This window comes from Pseudopodoces humilis, chromosome 13 (genome assembly GCF_049639895.1).
Source record: "Pseudopodoces humilis isolate 2021_Gansu_Grassland_sample_001 chromosome 13, ASM4963989v1, whole genome shotgun sequence".
Classification (NCBI taxonomy): Eukaryota; Metazoa; Chordata; class Aves; order Passeriformes; family Paridae; genus Pseudopodoces; species Pseudopodoces humilis.
In genome coordinates this window covers 18,114,256-18,130,473 of record NC_142212.1, presented here as the reverse complement: position 1 = coordinate 18,130,473, position 16,218 = coordinate 18,114,256, and the positions used below count along the sequence as shown (strand labels likewise).

At 44.8% G+C, this 16,218-nt stretch overlaps 1 protein-coding gene across 1 annotated transcript in view; it reads left to right on the top strand.

Moving 5' to 3' along the window:
- The first annotated feature begins 514 nt into the window (after nucleotides 1-514).
- Nucleotides 515-16,218, top strand: part of CNTN3 (contactin 3) — a 92,994-nt gene continuing 77,290 nt past the window's right edge. Inside the window, exon 1 of the mRNA XM_014251529.2 lies at nucleotides 515-641. The gene's annotated coding sequence lies outside the window, so the exon portion shown is untranslated. The remainder of the gene's footprint in view (nucleotides 642-16,218) is intronic.

Sequence of the window (16,218 nt, the reverse complement as noted above, 5' to 3'; positions counted from 1 at the left end):
CTCTGGGATGCTGGAGGATAATACGGGCTCAGGAAATTTAGTACTATCTGCTACCAAAAAAAAAAAAAAAGGGACTTAAAGGAATTCTGCTCAGCATTAATTACACCACACAGCTCTAATGCTGAGATCAGCCAGAGCCAGATCCAATAAAACCTCCATCCGGCTCCTGCACAGCGACCTACGTGAACCTGACTCTTTCCCTGGGCTTCCAGCCCAGAAACGAGTTGGAGTTTTTATTTAAGCCGTAACGCCTCAACTTTCCCCGGCAGCGCATCCACCCTGAGCGGGTGGGTCCAGCGGGGCTCTCGGGGGAACCGCGGCCGCCGCCAGCGGAGCATCCCCGGCGCCGGCGGGCCCGCTGTGTCCGGAGGGGCTGGGCCGGGCTGGATCGGGCTGTGCCGGTGTATCGGGCTGTGCCGGTGTATCGGGCTGTGCCGGGCTGTGCCGGGCTGTCCGGCCCCGGGGCGGGGAGCAGCCGTGAGGGGCGGTGGGCGGGAGATCGCGCCGGGCCCGCCCCGCCGCCGGGAGCGCGCCCAGCGCCGCCCCAGAAGAGGCGCCGGGAGCCGCGGGAGCCGCAGGATTACGGCGCTGGCTCCGCGGGGAAGGGCAGCGCTGCGGCGGCTGGAAAGGCTCGGCTGCAGGTGGGCAACTTCGGGGAACAAAGTTGGGCAGCGGCCGAGGGGAGCGCCGAGCATCCCTCGGGGCAGCCGGGCCGGGGGAGCGGGAGCCGGGGACACGGAGGCGGCTCCGGTGCCGCGGGAGGGTCCCTGTCGGGCTCGGGGGATGCAGCGCCAGGCACGGGCGCTCGCTACGTGCCGCTGCCCACCCGGGTGATCCTCGCTGGTGGCATCTGCGAGGCTCCCCGCCTGCCTGCAGGGAGCTGCTGTCCCCCCATCCGCCTGTCCCGGGGACGAGGGCTCCGCCAGGCGTCCGTGGCTCCCCCGAGGGCTGGGGATGCGCCCCGGCTCTGGCGGCACCGGAGCGTGCGGCTGCCGGCGTTCTGAGCCTTTACACGGGCTTTGCGCTTTTCTCCCCGCCTAGAATTGTTCTGAGTCTGGAGTTGCTCAAGTTCTAAAGCCGGGCGGCTCTGGCTTTGCTTTTAATTAAGTGCTGATTGTCTGAAATGCGAGACGGCACGTACGGGAGCTCGCCCCCAGCTCTGGTGATGGGGATCTGGCGAGTCGGTTTTGAAACAACCCCCGCACCGTGCCAGTGAAGGCTCGTGGAAAAGCTTTTCCCTTTTCCTTTCCACTGAGAATTTCGCCCTTTCTGCCCGTCCCTCGCGGCCGTTCGGGTTTGAGGGAATGCTGGCGATCGCGGAACTTTGCCGTCAGCCGGGGCAGAGCAGAGCGAGCTGGCCGCGAAGTTTCAGCGGTGCCTCGGCACAGCCGCTGCCTCCGCTCCCCGCAGCAGCCTCTGCAGGGCTCTGCTGCTCCTTCTCCAGCCGCTGAGCTGCCTTCCCCCTCGTAACTTTATGTTCGAGGTTCGTACCCGGCTGGGTGCGAGTTGCTGGTGTCCCCAGCATCCTGATGTGTGACCTTGTTCCGATCCGGCGTGGTGCCTGGCTGTGCTTAACCCAAATCCAAAGCAGCATCTTGTTGGACGCGTCGGAGGGAGATCAGCCCGTTCCTGATGGGGAATGATCCAGCAATAGCCTTGGGTGGGAATTGGTTAGTCAGGAGTACCTTACTGGTGCCACTGCCACACTCACAGAATCATCATTGATTTTTAGCTGTCCTCAACGTGAGTGTTTCACACGAGAGGAAAGAATGTCAGTATTTTTATTGTGAGTGCAAAAATCAGTACCAAGACCTTATGAATGACAAGAAACTCTCCAAAGTATTGACTTCTGTATTTTGCAAGAGAAACTTGAACTCTAGCTTAAGCTGCATGTCAGGCTTGATCAGTGACGTATTTTGTAAATCTGTATGGGAAATTATGAACAAAATACTAAAATCAGGAATGGAAATACTGAACTTGTAAGCACTGAAAGTGTGTTACTACCCCATGTGGAATTGTTCCAGAAAGTTGTTTATTATGCAAGAGACTTCCCATAGTAATGTGGCAAATGCATTTGTGAAAGCATTTGAGGGGAAGGATTGGTGAAGGTGTTTAACTCTTGCCAAAATTGGGGCTGCAGGTGAAGACACAGAGTGCTGTGAGCTCTGTCCTGCCACACTGGCTCTTCCCTGTTCCTCAGGGCTCCCGCAGCATCCACGCTGCTTCTCCTTCTCTCTCTTTCTCTAGCGTTGCCTTGCGCTGCAGGGGATGGATGAACTGCAGGTTTGGAGCTGGAAGCAGTGGCATTTTCTGGGAATAAAGCAGTGGGAGGTGCTGCTTGGAGTACAGGGTCTGGCAATGGCTGTGGGGTTTTTCCAGAGTGGGTTTTGTGGGTGGCACCTCAATGAATAGAACAGGTAGGGGTTGTCTAGGTGATCTGAAGCTTGTTTTTTTTTCTGTGTTAAGCAAGTTAAACCACTGGATTTTGGGGGTTTGGAGCTGTTGTGGGGTGGTGACTCCTGTAGCTCTTGGCACTCGCTCAGCTCCAGTGCTGGTGACCTAAGTTGGGGTCTTGTCCAGAAATCCGAGCATGCATCCAGCTGGCTGAACACCCTGCAAATCCTGGAGCTGGATGTGAAATACAGACCTACCAAAACAACTTGTTCTTTAAACTCCTAAAGACCACGTCACTGTAGCTAAGGAGCGATGCCATATTTTCCTGTCACTTTGCTATAATGCTTCTGTTGGAGTTTCCACCCACAAACAAATGCTTCCAACCACTTGTGCAGGGGCGGTGGTTTTGGTTGTTTGTTTTTTCCTGAGCTAGCCTCGCTGTCTTTGATGTTGTTTATGTTTATATTCTTGTGGTGTTTCTTGTGGGAATTTTCCCATTGCAATACCACAAGCACATCTTAATGTTATTGTGATACAGCAAAGGGAGGTTTCTGCAAATAGATTCAGTCTTTTTACTCTTCTTCCTGGAAGAGGCTGAGTCTTACAAGTGACATAAGCCAGTGGTTTTATATGTATGGAAGTGATTATCAGGATTTACTTTGATACCAGAAGACACAGATTAACTGCAGTTGCAAACAAGATTTTTAGTGCATTCACAGCAGAGTGTCTGAGGAGCCAGCAAGCCTGCAGGGACAGGGAAGTTGTTAGTGATGAGGAATGACTGGGGCTGGAGGTGAGCATCCCTCCTGACTTTGGATGACTTGAGAAATAATTACAAGCCTGCTCTTGGTTTACTAGAAAATCAAGGAAAATGGGAAGTTTGTGCATCTGTAAAGGAATTTTTCATCCTTCTTGGTGCTCAACTTGGAGCTAAATCTGTCTTGTGCTGTCAGATCCATAACCTCCCAGCTCGTGTTGGGAAACAGGGAACAGTGGATTAGAGTCCCCTGGGTTGGATGCACATTGAGCACTACTGGAGACACAAGTGATGAGAAGTGACTTTTTCAAGGGTCTTGTGTGATGCAAGCGTTGCTTGAGGTCCTGTTGTGCATGGGTGATGTCAAGATGGATTAAAGGACAGGATACTCTGAAATTGAATTTTGTTGGAAGAAGTTTAGGAACTTAATGTTTTGGTTCTTCAAAATGGAATGTGCCACAGGAACTGGCTCTGGAAATGGACTTGCCTTGGTGCTCTGTTGCTGCTGTCCTTAAAATGTATCTGCAGTGACAGCAATTCTTGTCCCAGGTATTTTTGTTTGGTTGTTTTGTTTTGCAGCTCTACAGCTGAAGTTTCCCTCTCTCAGCGAAACCAGGGATAGTTCAGTCAGTGATTATCCCATCGAAAAACAACTGGAATGCAGAGAAATGAAATTGGAAGAGCTGTAGTTCCCTCCTGTGCCAACATCTCCACCTTGGATTTAGTGAAGCTGTTTAGAATTGTAGCCCAGGCCTTTCAGTGGAGATTTGATGGTCCAAAATTGATAGGATGTGGTGTAGGAAAATGAATTACAGGGAAAAAAATTAAATCATTATCAGTGATACCTTGTAATGTGTCTTAATCAGGAAAAGATTAAGTAAAGGCTGCAAGTTTGCATAAGCTGAGGAGTACTTTTCTGATTCAGAGCTCAAAAAGCCACACAGTTCTCTTGTCCACTGACTGATGAAAACCAGATCAGAGTTGATGGCCTTTTAAACAGAAGCGTATCCAGGAGAGCACTGTTGGGGCAACGAAAGTGGGAAGAGGGGAAAAAAAAATCCTTTGAGCTTTGACTACAGTCTAGTGAAATTTACTGTATATAGATTTATTTTTTTTCTAATGTGCTGTCCAATACAAAGAAAATACTTGATACAGAGTGAGTGGAAGTGGCAGGAGTTCAAAAATCTTATGGATTCTCAGTCTTCTTGACTGAGTGAAGAGTGAGGGTGGTGGGCAGCTGATGAAATAATGGAGTTACCTGGTATTTAATCAGTGTAAAGTTGAAATCTGCGTGTTGAAATTTGGTGTGAGAAAAATACCAGTTGAAATGCAGGTCATAGTGTTTATAGCACTGGCTTTATTTTTAAAGAGCAATTAGTTTTATACCCCTAAATTTCACTTTTTAAATGTAATAAAGTATAATAATGTTTCTTAAGTAATACTTTCATTTGGCATAACTGATGTGGGAATTTTTCCTAAATTATAACATCCAGGTATTCTTCTCCTGAAAAATTAATCTGTTGATTAATATAAAGAATAATTAACTGACAAAGGTGTTGCACTTCCAGCTGGGGGAAGCAGCAGTGGGAGCTACTGATGTTGTGCTCAGCCCTGGCCAATCCCACCTGCAGCTCCTGCTCTTCTGGAGAAACTCATTTAATGGGAACAGCCAGGGTTTGAAACCTGGACATGTATTTTAGTTTTTTTTTCTTAATCCTGATTGCACACAGGAGGAACTTTATCTGTGTTGGACTGAATCATGGGGTGTTTAAAATCTGGACTGCAGAGCTGCCAGGCTGGGGGGCTCCAGAAAACCAGGCACAGCCATGTGGGCTGCGGAAGGCTTTTTTTGAGTAAGTGGTTCAGGTAAAAGGAAGAGAAAAGCAGGGATGTTCTGGGAGGTTCTTTTTGTCAGCCAGTTCCTGGTTGCTGGAAAATACAAATAAAGCATTTCTGAGCTGCAGTTTGAGGGGGAAGCGCTGGCTGTGATGGCAAGGAGTGAATAGGTGTGAGCAGGAAAGAGCTGAAAAAAATCTTCATGCAAGGGAAATCTGACTTGCAAGTCAGTGCCACCAACCTCCCTGAGAGCCTGGGGAGCCTTGTGCTCCCTGATGTGCTGCAATTCCAGCAGCTGAGGATGGAGCAGGGCTCCTGCAGGCCCCTCACCAGGTGTGTGAGCAGCTGTCTCTGCTTTCCTGATCCCAGCTTATTTGCAGAACGAGTCCAGAATGGCTAAACTCCTTCAGCTGTTACAGATTAGTCCCTGCACACCGGGTCTAAACGAAGAAAACTAAATAAAGCAGGCTTTAACCCTCCTAAGTCACTTGTCTAGTGCACAGAGGAAGCTGTGGAGTCCAGAGCTGCTCTGTGTGAGTGAAGGATGATGCACACAGCACTATGGGCAGCTCTCCTACCTGTTCCTATGGATCTATTCCTATATCCTGTTCCTTTGGTTTTGAGATACACAGTTGAGGAAAGACACACTTTGTACATTCAATTTTAACAGAGAAGTCAGAAATCTTGAATTTAACTAGTTTTGAAACAGTTGGTTTGAGCCTCATCGAAAATTTATGGTTAAATCCAGATTCCTTTTCTACCAACATCATAAGTAGTAATGAGCTACCCTGCTATTAACTATTCTAAAAATGCTCCTCTCACTATTCCTGTTTTTGTGACTGACTCTTTTAAAAAAAAATAATCCTACTGCTTTTCTAGCACTGCTGAAATCACAGTGCCATGTTCCTGATGTGGGAAGCATATTTCACTTCAATAGGCCTTGACAATTCTGAAGAGTATTACTGCTCAACATGTTCAGGCCTTTTGTGAAATGTAAAATACAATAAATTACAGCTGTTTGTAGCTGTAAGCCTCCCACTGGAGTAAACTGCTGGGGAAAATCAACTGGTTTTCCACAGTCTGGCTTAATGTGAAGCATGTCCAGCATCCCTTTTGCTTGTGCTGAGGTCAGGACAGTAATTTCCAGTGTACTGCAGTACTTGACTACATAAGGAGCAATTCCTGTCTAATCCAATCCAGGGTGGATCAGTAAATGATAAATTCTGTTCAGCTTGCAAGCATACAGATTTTCATAGTTCATTTGCAGAAGGATCACGCATCTCTGCATTTGAAGACATTCCATTTGTTGAAGTTGGCATCTCTTAGCATTCCTGGTAAAATGTGCAAGATGAAAAATACTGTTCTAATGACGTATTACTGTGGAGGATTTTATAGGGAGAAACCAGCAGATTCAGCTGGTATGGTTGTGGCAGAAACCACTGTTTATTTCCCTGGATATTGCAAAATATTTTGATTTTATCCTGCCTTCTTAAAGCTCAGTGCAGCCACATGGATGTGTCTGTCCCACCTGTCCATCTGTCCTGCTGCTAGAGCATAGTTGGTTTCTAAACCCATGAAAACAAGGTTTGTTTTTCCCAGAGTGGGGGAGATACTTGATTTTTCTGAGGTGCTGGAACAGATAATAGGCCTTGGTGTGGTCCTGGGTGGTGCAGTTTTCACGTCAAAAGCTCATGACTAAAATATCAGCATTCCTGTGATGACTTTTTCTTTGTTTAAGAGGAAAATTTTGGTGCCTGCTGCTGCGAGTGTGGTGCAGGTTGTTGTGTGGGCAAAGCAGAGTGGGAGGAGAGCTCTCTGCAGCACCCTGGGTTATTTATTTAACATCTCAGCCCAGTGTGTTGGTGTAGGTTGTAAATGACAATTAAAAGAAAAGGCTGTATATGCATGTTTGCTTTGCCAGGGTAATTTACAGAGCAGGGTGTAATTGGGAACATTTCTGCCAGGTCACTGCTTGACCACCAGCACCTCTTTACCTCTGAAATTTGTGTGCTCAAGGAACAGACTGCTGGACAATTAAATAATAACAGTGACTTTTTTTTTCACTTTTTAAAAACAAATGTTCTAAAGAAACAGGATGAAGCACCATTAGCATCTACCCTGACACAGGTGCATTCCTCTCCACTGTTAAGATCAGCAGAAGACCCCAGGTTTCTATGGTTTGTAGCCCTTTAACTGCATCAGTTGAGTATTTTAAAAACTACTGTTTTTAGCAGTGTGCACCTCCTTTGGATAAAGATTCCTTGATGCTGCAGAGTGGTTATGTTTGTGTGTGACAGGGCTGGACAAAAACCAGCTGTTTGCACACTGAGCTTCCCACCCCACAGAAAATGTTTTGTTGTTTTAGACTCAAGATCTCATCACTGATCCTAAAAGAAGGAAGATGTCCCTCGGTTTACTTGCCCTAACATCGTCCTGCTGAAAGTGCTAGAAGTTGGCTGGCTAAATTCATGCTGAAAACTTTAGATTTGTGTGTTGAATTCCAGTTTACCTGGACCTGTCTTAGCCCAGGGCTGCATTCACAGCCCCCAGGAGTTCTGTGCCATCGCTGCCTACCTGCAGGGGAAATGCACTTTAAATGGGTTTTTCCTTCCAGACAAGATGAGGGGCAGCAGCTGCTGAGTGTAACCCTTTCCCATTCTTGGGCTTTAACTTGTTTGTTTTCTACTCTTGACTGAGCAAGAGTTAGCTTTTGTCCTAGAAGGAGCTAAATTAATGTAAACCAGAGTTATTTTCCTCTTCTCCCCCATTTTTGAGGGGCTGCATTCAGCAGCACCATTCCTCAGCACCGTTCCTCTCATTGATTGTGTTGTCACATCTTTCCTGGTGTAAAAATCCTGTTGAAATTATAGTGGAAAAAGCAATGAAGCCTTACAGAGGACTGGCAAACTGTTTGCAGAATCAAATGCAGTTCCTGAAGTGGTTGCATACACATGGTAGTTTTCCTTTTAGTTGTGGAGCTTAATCTGTTTATAGATCTTGCAGTTTTTCAATTTCTCACTACAATTTTTGTAGCTATTTGATTTTGAATCTCACATTGACTATTTTTGCTATTGTATTGCTGAAGAAAATAAAAATTGCTATGTCCCTGGTAAAGAGCAGCGTTTCTAATGCTTTAAAAGCTGTGGTTTATAGTCTCCTCAAGCATCTCTTTTCCTCCATAAGCTTAAAATGTAGACAGAAGAGGTGTTACGTGTAACAGTGCTGCTCTTCTGCCGCTGTTAAATGAAGGACAAGTAGGGTTTCCTGCTCTCTTCTCCTAGAATAAAAGATAGTGGGTTTTGCTTGGCACTTTTTTTCTGTAGCAGGTTCTTCCCTGCCAGAGATCTGTGGTTCACACACTAAAATCCCCAAATCAGAAAGTTCCAGCGTTTCATCAGGTGCACTTGGAGACTGGAAAGTTGTTCTGCAGATGGGTCCTCCTGCAGAACAGCTGCAGTAAGTTGGACTTTGATGAGGAAATGCTCCATCCTCTTCAGAAGCACAGCCCTGGGAGCCCCTGTGTTGGCTGAGCCCTGATCTGGGGTGTGACACCACTGCAAGTGGTGGTGGTGGCTTTTGGTGCCTCCCCAGAAGACACTGAGGTGAAAGAAAGGACTTTTCCAAGTTTTCACACTTTATTCTACACCTGCCAAGAGGACTGGAGTGTCTCTCTCCTGTTTGTTATTCGTTCAGTTCCCAGCTTGGATGGAACTTAATCAAGGCTGTTGTAAATCCTTAAGGCTTCGACCTTGTTCCTGTCCTGTCCCATGAATGCCCTTGACGAGGCCCGTGTGGGTTGATTTCCAGGTTCATTTTCAGATGAAGAACTGGGCAGCCCTCAGTAGGGGTGTTTGGTGACTGGAATGGCAGCAGTGTTCATACTCGTTTCTAAAGATCTGCTTTCTCAAGTGCCACCACAAAGCAGCTTCTTCATAGTCAGGCTCCACTTAGAAATGTGAAATTACCTCTGGCTCAGGAGCTGGGCTTACTGTGCCATTCCCAAAGTCATGCAGGAGAAACATCCAGGAAGACAAACATGGAACTCATCTCCTCTACTAAACCATACCTGACTTCTGGACAGATGTTTTTGGAGAGGGGACTTGGGTTTTTTGCTTCTTACCTTGGGCAGAGGGCAGAATGACTGCTGAAGTGTCTGTCCCAAGTGTAACTCAACCTGGGCACTGTTTGCCATCACTTGCTGGATGCTCTCCAGAGGTAAGAAAGTTGAATAAGCTCCTTATCTGGAGTTAAGCAGCTTAAGGAAGTTGCAAAGCTCCACCACCTCGTGCTTCCTCCTGTTGAACTGTTTTAACACAGTCCTCTCTTCCCCTGCCACCTGAACATCCTCATGTTACCGATTTTGATAACCTGCAGTTATCTCCTCCTGCCTCTGTGTCACCCTGAAAGAACTAAAAACTCCCAGACCTTTGTGTCTGTAGGTACAGAAAGAAAACAGTAAAATGTGTGACTGAGAACAGCGCTGAGGTTTGGGATTGAATCTGGAGTTTTCTCCTGTCTGTTCTCATTGTGAGATGGACTCTTGATTACTTAATGCAAAATAGGCATCAGTTCAGATCTGGGTCATTGAATCCCTTTAAGTCCTCACCTGGTACCTGCTGCCTTTTTGAGAACCTTGGGCATTATCATGTTAGGTGTTTCCAACATGAAAAAATATATGTATGTCTTGGACTTAAAAATCCCTAGTGGCACCAGCATACTTCCCCTTGGTGTCTGAGGATGTTCTCTGTCCAGCAGAAAATTGTCTGGAGTGACATTTTTAAGAGAACCAGACTTGGATTTTTTATTTGGAGCGTACAACAACACCCTGAACATAAAAATTAATATTTTTTTCCCTGCAGGTAACCTAGCAAAATAGGGAGAAGGAAAATAGTCTCCTCTGTCCTGAGGCCCCTTTGCAATATTTTAGCAAAGGCAATCTTCTCCCAGCCCTTGGCTCCCTGCAGCAGGGAGAGAGAAATCAGCAGCTCCTCTGTATTTCCAGAAAAATTTGAAATGCATTATTTCCCAGAATAAGCACTGCAGACAGTTAAGTGCCTGTAATTGTAATGCAAATTTCTTTTAATTCTAGATTGGTTAAGATCCACATTTTTCTTTTCCAAAAGGCTCAGCAGCTTGTCCAATAATCCTAATTAAAGGTGGTAATGGACATTCCATTCTCAGATTGATTTATTCCTATGCAAAGTGATTTGAACTGGTTAAATGGCACCTGTGAAAAGGGGCTGAGATACAGGCAAGGATGGCAGCAGAGAGCTGATGTGGTTTTCTTCCTTTCACAAGAGAAACGTTAATGTTGCACTGATGGAAAACCCATTTGCTCTTTCCTTTTGTAAAGTCTTAACTCACAATAAATTTACAGAGAATCCCAGAATTGTTTGGTTGGGAAGGGGACCTTAAAGGTCATTCCACTCCCGTCCATGGGTCAGGGACCCCTTCCACTGTCCCAGGCTGCTCCAAGCCCCATCCAGCCTGGCCTTGGGCACTGCCAGGGACCCAGGGGCAGCCCCAGAAACAAAATCCCAGCGAGGCTTTGTCATCAGTTGGCAAAGCTCTATGATTGTGTTCTTCCTCTCCACGATGTTCAGTATATGGAGATCCAATTAATATTATAGGAAAGAAGTCTTGAAAGTCTCCTTTAATACTAGACTTTGAAAAAATCCTGCTTCTCTGATTCATTGTGGTCAGGTGAATTTAATGGTCTGCTTAGTCCAAAAAAAATAATAAAAAATAGAAAAGCTAAAGCCTCCAAAAGCCTTTGTAGAATAAAAGTTCTTTTTTATGAGTTAAAAACACACATTGCAGGCGCAGCTTCAAGTACACTTGTGCAGCGTTTTTTGGTAGATGAGTTTATACTTTGTTCCTGTGCTAATGGCACCACTTCAAGCCAGGCACAATGTGTTCTTCAAGGCTCTGATTTTCACCTTCACTCTCCTGCACAATGAAGGATGCAGAGGTGTCCCAAATATTTTAGTAGCTGCAGCATCTTTCAGGCCACGTGAAAAAGCTGTGGCTACTCAAGTTCTGTATTCAGCTTAGAATAACTTTTCCCTGTGAGGAAGATGAGAACCCATCCATTTGTGTTGACACACACAAATATCCATTCTTCAGAGAGTATCTTTCCTCCTGGTGATGGTAACTCCAGAAAAATGAAATGCAGAAGATCTGGAGCTCTCTGGGAACATCTGGAAAGAGTTAAGGGATGCTGGATGCTGCCCCTAGACCTGAGAGGTTTAGGAAGAAGTGTTGGGTAGGACTGTGCTTTAGCTCAGAAAAATACAGATTTAGTGGTGGATTGAATTTATGTAGGACACCTCTAGTCTGTTTATAAACAGGACTATATGTTTATAAAGGACATATATAAAGGACCTCTTTATAAAGGACCTCTGGTGTCTTCTGGCCTCTTCCTTCCTTTCCTGGCTCAAAACATGGGGCTGCTGTTAAACCACATAAACAGTTTCCAGCCTGTGCTTTAAATCAAGGTGCTAGTGGATCTTGCTAAAGGGAATAAAGCAGCTTTGTGTGCCTGTAGCCCACTGCAGAAGGGCTGAGCTCTCTGGTTCAGTGGGTTTATTGGTTTTTAAAGAATTATGAATTTAGTTTGAGGTCATTTCTGGAAAAGCACTTTCTCTTGGTCTGCAGTACACGATTAATGGTGAGAGCAACGCCAAGTGCATTAAGACATGAAATGAACCTTGGAGATCTGAAAGAAAAACAGCATCTTCTCAGGCCTGGGGCTTGCTGCTGCTTTCCTGTTAGACATGCTGCAAAAGAATTGTTGCTCTCTGAAGGAAGGTGATATTTGGGAAGTGGAGCTTTTTGGTTAGTAAAGCTCCCAGTGTAACTTTTCTACAGTTGTACCTGAAACTCACTTTGGTGCCATAATTAACCTCACAACAATATTATTATCATCATCATTATGAAATCGAGTTCCTGAACCTCAAAATTTGAATTGGTGCTTGTTTCTCCATCCCCCTCCATGGGCTCTCTCTGCATCACCCTTCTGCAGAATTGTTTTCCTGCCAGGGCAGAATGCCAGGGCATTTTGTATCTTGGTGCTTTCGATACTTTACAAACCAATTAACCTCTCTCCCCGTCTTCTTTTCCTTACATGTTTTTCAGACCTTTGTCAGACAGAGATTTCCTAATTTAAATTTAGTTCCTAAGTCAAGAAATTGATTTTTTTTTTTTTTTTTTTTAGTTCTTTAGATAGTCTGAGGTTCATCACCACTGAATGTTATCTCGGTGTAGCTCTCTGCTCCTTCCAGTTTTGTTTGGGATTTTGGTGGGTTTTTTTTTTAAATCAAAGCTGTCAAACTTGCCCAGCAAAGTCAGAGGAGTCGTTATCACATCTAACCTTGTACTGATATTTAAAGAGATCTTGTTAAGTAATTCAAACACTTAGTTGTTTGTTTGTTTTTTTTTCTCCCTGAAAGTGAAGCCTCATTACATGGGAAGGATAAAAGAGGTGTTCCACAGTTGTTTTGCTAAAAAACTGGTTCTTCCTTTACTGCTTTTGGTGGATCAGCCATATTTGCATGCATTAATCTTGGGATGGGCTGTAACATTCATCTTTTAGTGTCAGTGGAAGAAAATTCAGTGAAATTTAACCTCTAATTCCTGTTTTTTCCAAATTACAGTCTTGTGCTGAGACTCATTCTCCTGAAGACACAAGGAAAATACCCAAATAATAATAATTATAACATCTAGAGTGTACAAAACTGAGGTGAACTTCCCTTTCTATCACAGGGGTCTGGCTGCTGGCCTCCTCCAGCAGTGAGTTAATGAAGCAAATGTGTATCTAATCTAATGCTGGAATTAAGTGGATTAATGAAGGGGAGCAGGGATGTGGACAGCAGAACACAGAGAAAGCGAGGAGTGGGAGGAGGTGGCAGTGTTCATTAAAATGAAAATAATTTAAAAAAAAAATATTCTGTGTTATTAATACAAATCATAAAATGGTTTGATTCTCTCGCTCTCCTGGCATGTGCACACAAATCAGCCACACTCATCCCCTGAACATCCCTAATGGTTTTCTCACAGTCTCCTGTGGGTTTTGTTCTGCCTCCTGGTTGGGTGTTTTTTTCTCATGCAATCTCATTTTTTGATTAATATCTGTGCTGCTGGTTTGAAATTTGGCTGAAATGCAGTATTCAAGTTCTCAGGCAATGTCTCATAGTTTCCTTTGTAAAAAAGAAAAGAAACTTTTTCATAAAAATATTTGAGCATTTTATTCCTATTCATATGAGAGGAAACTCTCTCTGACTGAAGAACTTTTCAAGTGAAACTTCATAGACATCAATGCAGATTAAGCTGCCTTGGTCTCAAGTAAGAAGTAGAAGGGGAGAAAAAAGTGCTGAAATGGGTTCAGCTCTAACCATTCAGCTGTGACTTTGAGCTTTTCTTTCCTTTCACATCAGTGCTCTGTGCTGCAGGGGATTATTTTCCTGCATGTGACTTGGAGGGAGATAATCACAGACAGGATAGATTAAGGGTACCTGTGGCCATATCTCCCAAAGCTCAGTTCCTTGCTGAAATTGGTGAATATTTCTATCAAGCTCCTCCATTCCCAGGCTATAGATATATATATATTTGAAAATAATAAGAAAAAGCTGGCAAAACTGTATATGAAATGTAAATTTCACATTTTTTCCTTTATTCCTGTTGTTTGCTTCCCTACTTGAATCATGTATCCCATTTTTCTATCTTGCTTTATTACTTTTGGGAATTAATTGATCTGTTGTGATTAAACAGAGAGAAAATATTTCTTTACCTGTTGCATGTTAGGCTGTAAACAAATGTGATGCTGGAGCATCAATTTTATGTCAGTTTTTGTCTGGGGAATTTCACTGAGGTTGGTCAGGAAGAAACAAAAGTGTAATATAATAATAAAATACCAAATTCACACCGTGTGTAGGATCCATTTAGAGGACAATCATCTGCCTTTGTGTCATGTAATATATTTATTTGTTTGAGTTTTTGATGGATTAGATTCCCTAATGTTAAAAACCCTGGATAAAACCAACCCATCCATCAGACATCTGCAGGGCAGCGGGGAAAGGCTGTCCTGTCCTGCCTCGAGTAAATTGGTCAGAAAAGTCTGCATTAAAATGCATTATTAAAGAGTATAAAATCTGCAATCCTGGAGGCTTTTTCCATTTAAAAGCCAAGTTGAAGCCAGGGTTTTGTGGGAAGCTCCAGTGCCGTGGTGGCATTTGGGTGGGAGAGGTGCAGGTTCTCATCCTCACGTCTGTTAGGAATTCCTTTTAATTTCTGTTGGGACAAAGAAGTAACTACAGGTTTTTTTTCCTGGAAAATTCCTGGCTAATGCAGTGCACAGACCATGTTTTAAGGGTTGGATTGGGTGTTTTAAAAGATATGATGGTGTTTGGGGTATTTCTTCCTGTGTTGGGTTGGTCATAGGACAAAAACATCATTTAGATGGAATAAATTTTCTTGTGGGCACTTGAGCATTAATGAGACTTGGAAGGAGGAGAGAGAGGGTGAGAAGGAAGAGCTTTTTCTGCCATTCTGTTTAGTATACATTATTAAACTGATGCACATATATATATATATTTATATCTGTCTGCAAATACATGTGTGTGTGTGTATGTGTAGGTAACAACACATTTTACTGTTTAACCTAAAAGGTCTCTATAGAGTTTCTCAATTCCAAAGTGTCTAAGGGTATTCCAGCACAGAATGATTTTTCTCATATGTTGCAGTTTAAATTGTCAGTGTAAGGGAAATTCAGTGGTTTAGAAATGCTGTTTCTGTCTGCTCTGATGGAGTTTGGGTCTCCCCTTTATTGAGAGGGACCAGGTGGGCTGGAGTGCTCATTCTGATGAGGATTTTTGGGACTAAGAGCAACAATAGGGAGCTCTGAAAATCAAAGTAACTTCTTAGGAGAAATTAAACATAGGGCTAATGTAAAATTGGATGTTGAGAGTATTTTTGTGTTGAATTTCACATTATTTTAAGTTGCAGGGTAATAATGTCAGCACTTTTAAAGTGGAGTGTCTGTCACTGTTTTGTGGGGTTTAATGGGCTGTCTGTGGTTGGGTTTAGTTGTTTCATTTTAAATTTGTTTTTAATCTTGGTGTTGGGAGGGAGTTGAGGATTGGCTTCAGGTTTCTGTGGGATTTTTTGTTCTGTTTATTCAAGTGCTTGCTGGCCTGTTGTCACTTTGCTCCCTGGATGCCTCAGTTCAGGATCTGCCTGAATTTTACCTCCTGGGATCTGAAGCCCATCTCATGTGTAGGATCTTGCCCTATCCTGTGATTTTAAGCAGAGATATGAGAGAGAACAGCACATTCTGGTTAAAAAAAAAACCATTTCAGGTAGACAGTTTTACAGTGGGCTGTAGCACCATTGGAAATTCAGCAGCCTGTAAATTTTTGATGAAGAGGGAACTGCTGACAAATTGCTGCAGGTGACCCTTGGTTGGAGCCAGGGCAGCCAGCGTGGATCAGCATTCCTGGGGATCCATGTGGGATGTGGGTGTTGATTCCAGCTGGGACACCACAAGAGGCACGGATCAGCTTCGTTCTGGCCAAGGAATATCAAAGAGGAATTATGTATGCAGTGGAAAGTGATGAGTTTTTATTGGGGCAAACGTGCAGGATGAAAGAGGCTTTTGAAGTTGTGATTTGTAGTGGATGGCACCCAAGGTGCTTGGAGAGAAATGCTGACATTGGTCCCTCACCAGAGACGGCTCTGCCTGTGTTGAGAAAGGTTCTGGACCTAGGAATGAGGAATGGATCATAAAAGTGCCCTGGGCTGATCCCAGCAGGAAAGGGGGGATTGTGCCCCTGTGCTCAGGTGAGACCCCACCTGCAGAGCTGCCCCAGCCTGGGCCCAGCACAGGAGGGACCTGGAGCTGCTGCAGAGAGCCCAGAGGAGGCTCCAGGAGGAGCAGAGGGATGGAGCAGCTCTGCTGGCAGGAAAGGCTGGCACAGCTGCCATTGTTCAGCCTGGCCAGGAGAAGCTTTGGGCTGAGCTCAGGGTGGCCTTGCAGGGCCTGAAGGAGCTGCAGGAAACCTGGAGAGAGAGACAATTGCCAAGGGATGGAGGGACAGGACACAGGGAATGGCTCCCACTGCCAGGGAGCAGGGATAGATGGGATATTAGGAATAAATTCCTCCCTGTGAGGGTGGGGAGGCCCTGGCACAGGTGTCCAGAGCAGCTGGGGCTGCCCCTGGATCCCTGGCAGTGCC